Below are 9,765 nucleotides of genomic sequence, written 5' to 3' on the forward strand. Positions count from 1 at the left end.
TTGATAATTAAATATCAATTATTTTTTTAATCTATATTGAGTAATACTAAGCTTATATCTTTATGAAGTTGCACATGTGTGTAGATGTATTAAATCGATGACATTCAATTAAATCATGGCTCAAAACATTTCAAGATGCACCCAAGACCAGTAGATGCGCCTAGGAATACTTGAAATGACTAAAAGGGTCACGATACTCATACGGTGAAGAACAAGTAAACGGTGTTAATTCATTCGACGATAGGTGTTCCTACTTCATTTACTACATTTGAAACCGTTTGCGATGTATTATTTTTCGGAGCCAGATTAAGGTTTCGCTCGAGATTGTAATTTACACTGGATAGTGTTGTGTCGAAATGTTGAAATCATAACGACACCATTGTCATTCCAGTACGAGGATGAGGATGAGGATAAGGATATCTATATCATTATGGATCAAAAATCTTCGAAAGGTGTCCAGACCAGTGGGCTTACCTTGAAATACTTAAAAATGACTAAAAGAGTATGAGAAGCAGGTTCTCGCGCACTCGAACGGTGAAGGACAAGAAAAATTGGTTTTGATTTAACAAAGAGAAGAAAAATCAGCAGTTTGCAAATAGTCCAAGCCCTTCCACTCCATCATAAAATTGGTTTTGAATTAACGAAGAGAAGAATTAGCAGTTATACCTTGCGCTATAGCGGCAACATCAAACTCTCCCATGTTTAATCCGTCCTTAAAAAATGTATGGCCCATTTTCTGCAAGATCGTCACCTCTCCTCCTCCGCTGTCGTTTTCACTATTGGCTTTAGCTATCAAATAACCATTCAACAATAAAGATGAAGATGGGTCATCGAAGGTGATGGCTTTGAACCAGAAACAGCCGGCAAGGATTGAAATTCCAATATTGAATATGGGTTTTGAAAATATTAAGATGGACGAAGATAAGGATGTTGATAGGTTGAGTGAGGTGGAGGTGGAAAGTGAGGGGTATTCGGTTTAGGTGGAGTTATGGAGGATCGGTATTCGGCTATTCCAGATCTTCAAGGGGATATTAAACGGGTGTGTTTCTATTACTATTTCATATTAAAAATCTCTAAATTTGTTGAAATTTTATGAAACTTTAAACATGAAAATCTAATTACTTTATTGTCAAGATCAATTATGTCAAATCACCAAGAAAATTAACAATGCTAAACATACCTTAATTTCTTAGGCAATGATTTTTTATTATTGGATCTTGATTCCGGATCTTGAATCTTGAAAATCAACTTAAAATCCCTTCTTGATTGGTTTCTTGCTTTCAATCTTAAATTTTGCCCCCTTGATTCTTTGATTCTAGTTCTTGGTTTACTTCTTGATCCATAATTCTGATTCTTGAATTCTTTCATCTTAATTCTTGATTGTAGATATTCTATTCTTGATTGTGGGTTTTGGATCTTCCTCTTCAATACACTCTCTATAATTTTTGTATTGATGGGATGATACAAAGAATGAGAAGTTGTATATGAATTGAATACCATAACCCTATATATAGTTTCCATATATATTTCAACCATCATAAAATAAAATTTTAAAGGAATTCGACCTCTACACATATAATCCAACCCACACTTTATTTAGATGTCCTAATCCCAATTACTTAATTCTTTATTAGATCACTTTGAATTTGGATAACTTTAAAATAGCATTTATAAATAATTAATTACATATGTTGGCTCACATTGAAAATTAATAATTTCTTGACAATCCCCACTTGGGCCACTTATGTTACTTTATAAATGTGTATAACCTTATGATCTCAATAATTTTTCTATCATAACCAAAAGGCATATTCGAATAATCTCGTCCATTGATTAAGTCAACATAGGATTAAAGCGTTCTTCGTTAAAAGTATCGTAACTAAACCTTCAACGGTAACATATATCATCATAATCAAAAGACATAGATCAAGTGTGGTATGTAGCATGAAAATTATATGCAATGTGATTTGTACATGCTTATTTCCAACTAATCCTACCTTATGAGATCAAACCAAAACTTTAATCAAAGTGAAACTGATCTGAATACTTTATTTTTGAAATAAACCGAATATCCATGGATAGAATTATATGTCCAAAACAGAAAACATCCGAATACAAACTCCCACTAAACTATCATATCGTCAAAAATGAAACACCAATCTGAGTAGTATACTCATGAAAGACCTTGGTGATAGCCCCTCAGTAAGAGAATCTGCAATTATAGAGTTTTTTCTCATTATTCCATAGTAACCTAAACATTTTGAATTATTTCCTTAACAACCTGGAACTTAATGTCTACAAATTTTAACATTATCAAGCTCCATTGGGGATACAAGATTGCAGCTGCCATAGAATAACTAAAGTGCTCTTTCAAATCCATCTAAAATATGCAGCGTAATGACAAAATTTTGCTGTCATATTTCATGATCAAAATCAGAATATCCAAAAATTTCCAATTGGTCTGATTTTCTTAAATGTGATCATGTGATCCTTAGTTCTCAATAAATATCGAATAACCTAGTTAGCTACTTTTCAAATATCAATCCTAGATTTATTTAAATATTTTCCTAGCATACAACCAATGAATGCAATATCCATACATATGTGAACATTAGCATACATTAAACTCCTAACTATTAAAACACAGGGAATTTTATGTATTTTCCTTTCTTAATTTTATCCTTGAAGTATTAATTGAGACTAAATTTATCGCTCTTATTAATAAGGGTATCACCTTGTTTACATACCTGCATCCCAAATCATTTAAGAACTTTATCGATATAACTCTTTTGTGATAATTCAAATATACCCCAAGAATGATCCCAGTGTATTTATATTCCTAACATAAAAGAGACGTTATCAAGATCTTTCATCTCAAAATTCTATAATAGAAATTTCTTGATTTCATGCAATAAGCCTATATCATTGCAAAAAACCAGTATGTCATCAACATACAATACTAGAAAAATATATTTACTTTCACTGAACTGGTGATATACACAATCATTAACTACATTTATCTCGAAACCAAACAATATGATTATTTGATAAAATTTGTGATACCATTGACGGGAAACCTGTTTAAACTCATAGATGAATTTCTTTAATTTGTAAACCATTGATGTCACTTAAGCTCAAATGTCATAATAATCCTAAAAGAGTCTTTCGTAGAAATCGAAGAGAAAGTCTCTTTAAAGTCAATGTCTTCCTTCAGAGTAAGTCATTTACAACAATACGAGTCTTATATCTCTCCACATTACCTTTCGAATCCCTCTTGATTTTAAATATTCATTTACAACCAATGTGTTTCGCACCTTCAAGCAATAGGATAAGTTCCCAAACATCATTGTTATTTATGAACTTTATCTCTTTATTCATGGCATCAATTAAATTTTAAGAATTATTTCTTCACATTGCATAATGAAAGTTGATTAATCAGATCTTCTTCCAACAATACAATACCATCCTTATTTTCCTGGAGAAAAATTATAAAATTATCCAAATTGCCTTTCTTTTTCTATAGTAGATTTTCTTAATGACATTTGCTATTGAGGTTGTTGAGTTCCTTTTTTTTTTTTTTTTAATTGTGTATGAGAGATTTTATAATATTGTCTTGATTCAAAATTGCTTCTTGAACAAGATTCGGAGCAAGAATTTATCCTTAGTCCAGATCATAGTCAATTGCAACAGAAGGGATATTTATATATTTCTTCTCAAAGACAAAATCCCTAATCTTATCTCTCCTGCAAACTCTACATTCTCAAAGAACTAGATATTTCCCATTTAGAAAATTGACTTAATAGTAGGATCCTTAAAAATTGTAACTCCTTAACAATTGCTTTAATAGGAACCTTATTGTGAATTTAAGTTGCGATCTTTAGAGCTCCAACCTAAAGAGATTCTAGAGTAGTGTGGGACGATTCCACATTCTTCTCGGAGTTTAGCAAAAGGCTCTGGACGTTGTTCTCTTGATCCCTCATATCTATCATTGTATTCACCACCACAACTAGATATGACATATTTTATTTTTTTGCTGAGTTGATTTTCAACCTGAGCCTTGTATGCCTTGAACATGTTTGAGATTTCTCATAGATGATATATAGGTAGCCAAAATGAGAAAAATTCGTCTATAAACATAATAAATTACTGTTGACTAGGGATGGCAATCAGGCTCGTCGGCTCGAGCCGCCCGTGACTTGGCTCGAGGCTCGGTAGACCCGAGCCCCATTTTGGAAACACAGGCTTTGCTCGAGTCTGCCCGTGAGCTCGCGAGCTTTTTAAAAAATAATAATGATAATAAAAATAATAATTTAAATTTGAGGCTGCCAAAGGCAGCAGTTTAGGAATTATTTAAAAAAAAAGGAGGAGAAAACGAGCCTGCCCGGCTCGGAAAAAGCCCGAGCAAAGGCTCGGGCCGAGCCTATTTATAAGCTCGGCTCGGCACGAACTCGCAAAAAAGCTCGACCATTTTAACCGGGCTAAGCCCAAGTCGAAATTTTAGGCTCGGGAGCCGGTTCGGCCCGACTCGTTTACATCCCTACTGTTGACTATTCGAAGAAGTCAAAGGAAATCATCCACAGATATCCGTATAGATTAGTTCTAGGACGTTCGAAGGTTTATTGGTACCTAATCTCCTTATTTTTTGATTTTTTTTCTCTTAATGTGATTAATATAAACACTTGAGTTTGAAAAATTAAGGGAATCCAGAATTCCTTCTCATAGAAGATTGTCCATTCTCTTTTGAGAGATGTTACCTAAACATTTGTGGCATAATGAATCAGAATTTTCATTGGTTAATTTACGTTGAATACCACGTGAATTCTCGTGCAAGGTTTCTTTATAAGAGGCAACCTTATTAACCATATATAGGTTATTATAACCGAATAAAGAATTGGTACCGACAATATTTGCATTAAGAAAAAGACTAAATTTACTATTTACAATTGAACAAAAGTAACCAAATATGTCCAATGTAAAAATAGAAACCAATTTTTAGAAAGCCCAAGCATAACTAACAAAGAGAGGTGAATTGGTTTTCTAAAACTTTTCTGAAAATGATTGCAAACTTAAACAAGTAGCAATTAAATTAATATTGCAAGTAGGAAAATAATGAGTAGAAGGGAAGAGAAAGCGTAAACGATGTAATTATGGAGGTTCAATCCAATTGACGATTTACATCCCCCGTTATCAGGCTCTCCGTCATGAATAAAGCCTTTTTCATTATTGTTGATTAACTTATGAAGCAATCCAACCCTTACAATGCTTTCGATAACTTACAATCAAGAAGCACCTATCCTTTTACAATGTTAAAATTTTAGGAACGTCAACATGACCCTCAATCAAAATAGGAGAAAGGAAGTGGAAAGCTTCTCTCTTAATAAATGATATTATCACAATTAAGTATCAACAGAGAATTAAGTTCTACACTTCAATAATTTGCAAAGAATATAGTTCAGATGTATGTTTCAAAAACTGTAATTGAGATGAAAGATTTTTCAAAAATTTTGATCATTCAAAATGTTTTTCAAGAATTAAATCATTTGATCTTCTAAATATTGAAAATAAGGTAGTTGAGATCAACAAAAGCCTCACTAAATTGCTCTTGGAAGTATATGAATGAATGCAAAGTGATAGGATATTTATCGTTGTATAACTATCAAAAAATTTGTCCAACCGGACGAGCTATCGGTCGTCCACTATAGTGCCAGATGGTTCACTAGCCGTTGTAATTCAAAACGGTTAAAAAATTTACCTTTGGCTCTATCGGACGTCCGCTAAGGTAGATTTAGTAAAATTCTTTCTTCAATAATTTTGACAAAAGTAATTTTTTGAAGGACGTTTTTACTTTATTTTTTAAGATAAGTGGCATTTTATAAAATAAGATTGAAATCGTTATCTTAAAAAATTATCTTATGTAAATATTTTTGTGAGATGAATTTTCTTGGGTATAAAATTGATACTTGAGCCTTTTAAGATTCATTGTCAAATATTGAAGCATATTATCTTCACATATGGGATTAAAATGTCTAAGTCTATTTTCTTCAATGAGGCTCCTCGTCTTTGGCGTTCATGCTAGACATATGCTTTTAGCTTTCATTTCAATAGCAATCTTCACAACATCAATTTTACTTCTATGTCAATTGTCACTTGCGAATTACTTTGTTTCAAACTTTGCCAAATACATTTTTTTAGAAATAAACGTAATTTATTTGTGATAATCAAAATGAAAATTCAACCATAAGTCAACAATTTCGTCCAAAAGGACAGTACCGCAAATGTCTCTTTCAAATCCAAATAAAAACCATACTTTAATAATAACCTAAAAGTCCTTGTAGCCTCAACTTTAACTAATTTGACATCGCCCTACATAGATGAATCTTTTAATATCAATTGTCTTTTGGTAATTTAGGCAACCCTGCATATACACACTTATATCAGTAGTGACACCAAAATTTATCCACCAAATGTGTCTTGGTATTCAAACTAAATTAACCACAAAACAAACCAAAATGAGAAGTGAGTATGTGTTTACACACCAAGCATGGTATTAAGTTCAGTCTCTCTTCATGTATCTCAAATTTTCATAAAAGTAACAGCTAGATGATTTATCATTTTCAGGCATTTGCTGTTTCTTTTGAACTAAATCGGATGCAACTTTCTTATTCTTTAACTTGTTCTTAGAGGGACTTGCCAAGTGAGTACTTCCAATTCTCTCTTGCTTTAGACTTTCTTCTTGTTGCATTCAACATGAAATGAGCTTACTAAGAGTCCACATCTCCCTTTGACTGATGTAACTTAATCGAATTTTGTAAGAAGAGAAATCAAAACTACATGCACGTCAGACAACTCAAACTTTAATGACGTTGGTTTTGAAATAAGATGAGACGCATCTATAATGTAGTCTCTATTTTCTTTAGCTTTATACTTTAGTGAAATCAAGTTTGCTAGAAGCATACTAGTTTCGACCTTATCATCCTTTCGCAAAGCGTTTAGGAATATTTATTTTAGAAATTTCTTAGCAGTTACCTTATTGGACAGAGTGCCCTTGAATGTTGCTGGAATTTTATTCTTCATGATCATAAAACTTATGCAGTTTAAACGATTCCACTTATTTGAATCCTGTTTTATTAGCGGAACCCTTATCCATAGGAGCGTTGAATTGTTCAGTCCTTAAAGCAAAGTCTAGATCTATGTCGCCAAAAAAGATACAAACGTTCTCTTTCCAGGCCTTGAACTTTGGTTCAAGCACAAGAGTTGAATTGATGTTGGTAGCTAGTGCAGACGTAGATGAACTATCCGAATAGAAAACCTAAACCTAAATAACATGTTCACATTGGAATTCCTATTGGACAATTAATATTTTCTAATAATGGTGGACCCCACCACAAGAGACCTAGTATAGCATTGATATTCAGTCTTTGGACAGAAATGTCAACTTATAAATAGTACTCTTGGTGTAGTACTCAAATTTTGATAACAAATTCAGTCAAACATCAAGTTTATTTTTAGACCGAATCAATGTTTACATAATGAAAAACTTTACAATTATCACATGTTTATTGCCACAGATATATAAATAATGCTACCAAATATTGGAAAAGCTTTATGCCTGTTAATATCCACATGAATTACATACATACAACCTTCCTAATACTCTAAATAAATTAATTTAGATAAGAGAGGTTACTTTAGTAATATGTTGTTTTAACTAATCTATTTTAGAAAATTAGTAATTCGGATTAAACTTCAAATACCAAGATTTGAAATTGATTGCCCTTGATATATTGTTGTTGTTGTTATTATTGAGCTTAAACCCCAAAAAATAAAAAATAAAATAGCAGACAGGCGCTGCCACCCACAATTTGGGAACTACATGCACCCAATAGAAATTGGGCGCTACGGCACTGCAGGGCCTGGGGTGCTATAGCTCCGTAGCGCTGCTATATTGTCGAAAAGAAGGCCTTTTAACTCAAAATTTGGATATCTAGGGTTTAAAATTCACATCCAAAAAAATTTATATAAACCATAATTATGAATTTCAACCCTAAAATTCTTTCTGGAATAATTCTGAATTTTGAGATTTATGGCTAAAAATTCATATTCTAAAATAAAATATTCCAGAACTCAATATAAAAATTTTAACTACAAATTTCTTCCTTTAATGCCCAATGATTTAACATGGAATTGGCTCTAATATCACTTGTTGAAATTTTATAAAACTTAAATCTTAAGAACATGAAAACCTAATCACTTTATTGCCAAGAAAATTAATAATGCAGGGAATGATTCTTTATTACTGGATCTTGATTCTAGATCTTGAATCATGAAAATCAACTTGGAATCACTTCTTGATTGGTTTCTTACTTTCAATTTTGAATTTTCCCTCCTTAGATTCTTTGATTCTTGTTCTGGGTTTTGTTTCTTGATCCACAGTCTTGATTCTTGATTGTAGATAGTATGTTCTTGATTGTGGATTTCGGATCTCCCTCTTCACCATGCTTTCTTTATAATTCTTGTGTTGATGGGATGACACAAAGAATAAAAAGTTGCATATAAATTAGAGATCATAACCCTATATATAATTTGCATATGTATTTCGCCTATCATGAAATACAATTATAAACGAATCCAGTCTCTACACAAATAATTCGGCTCACACTTTATTTAGATGCCTAAGCCTAATTAGTTAATTATTTATTAGATCACTTTAATTGTAGGCTTAACTTTAAAATAACCTTTTATGCACAAATAATTACATATGTTGCCCCACATGGCAAATTAATAATTTCCCAACAAAATTTAGTATTTCGTTTTTACCCACTAAGGAATAGCCCGAGCGAAACCCAATTCTCCGATGCCTTCGTTTATTTTCTCAAAAGCATAGCTCAAGAAAACAAAACAGAGTGTGTGAATCCATTTGTGGCTCTCATCAAGGTATCAAAGAACATCTTAATGTATTTTTTCTAGGGCTGGGCATGGTCCGCTAGAACCAAACTGGATTTGAAATTTTCGGGTATTTAGTAAGTGAAACCATCGAATCCTAATTTAATTATGGAATCGTCCGTGTTCAGTTCCATTCGGCTCGGCTCCATTCGATTCCTAGATTATGTACTATAATTAATTTTTTTAATACTTACAAAGCTACATTAATTCTACTAATGACATGTTCAATCTTAGCTCTTAAAAAATAATGTAATTCAATTTTATGTGTTTTTTGCGTCTCTCTTTACTGAATTTTTCATAATTTTAATTGTTAAAATCATAGGAAGAGGAACACAGCAAGCTCACAATAATTAAGAGAGTCATTGTCGAGCTTCAATTCAATTTTTCCACAACAATAGAAACGATACTACAATAGAATAACAAATTTGGCTAAAACTTAGGTCAATATGATTAAATTGGGCTCTGATTGAAACTAATAAGAGAAAAATCATATTTTTGGGTTTGAGCTAAATAATTAGTAGCAAATTTATTTAGAAAAATAAAGTAATTTAACTTATTTAAAATAAATAAATTTAAAAAAATTAAGAAGATTCGATTCTTATTTGGTTCTTCGATTCTTGATCTAAAATCGAGAACCGAACTTATCAGTTATCGATTCAAATACCCGTTTGGATATTTAACTTAAAAAAATCGCTAGATTCAATTCGAGTTCTGTTAGGTTCAGTTCGGTTCGGGATTTTTGCCTAGTTCTAACATTTTCTGAGGACATTTTAGAGCATGATGAAGTTGAGAGAAAGGAAAAGCCAATTCACGAATATTCTA

The sequence above is a fragment of the Olea europaea genome, chromosome 5 (genome assembly GCF_002742605.1).
Source record: "Olea europaea var. sylvestris chromosome 5, O_europaea_v1, whole genome shotgun sequence".
NCBI classification, from domain to species: Eukaryota; Viridiplantae; Streptophyta; class Magnoliopsida; order Lamiales; family Oleaceae; genus Olea; species Olea europaea.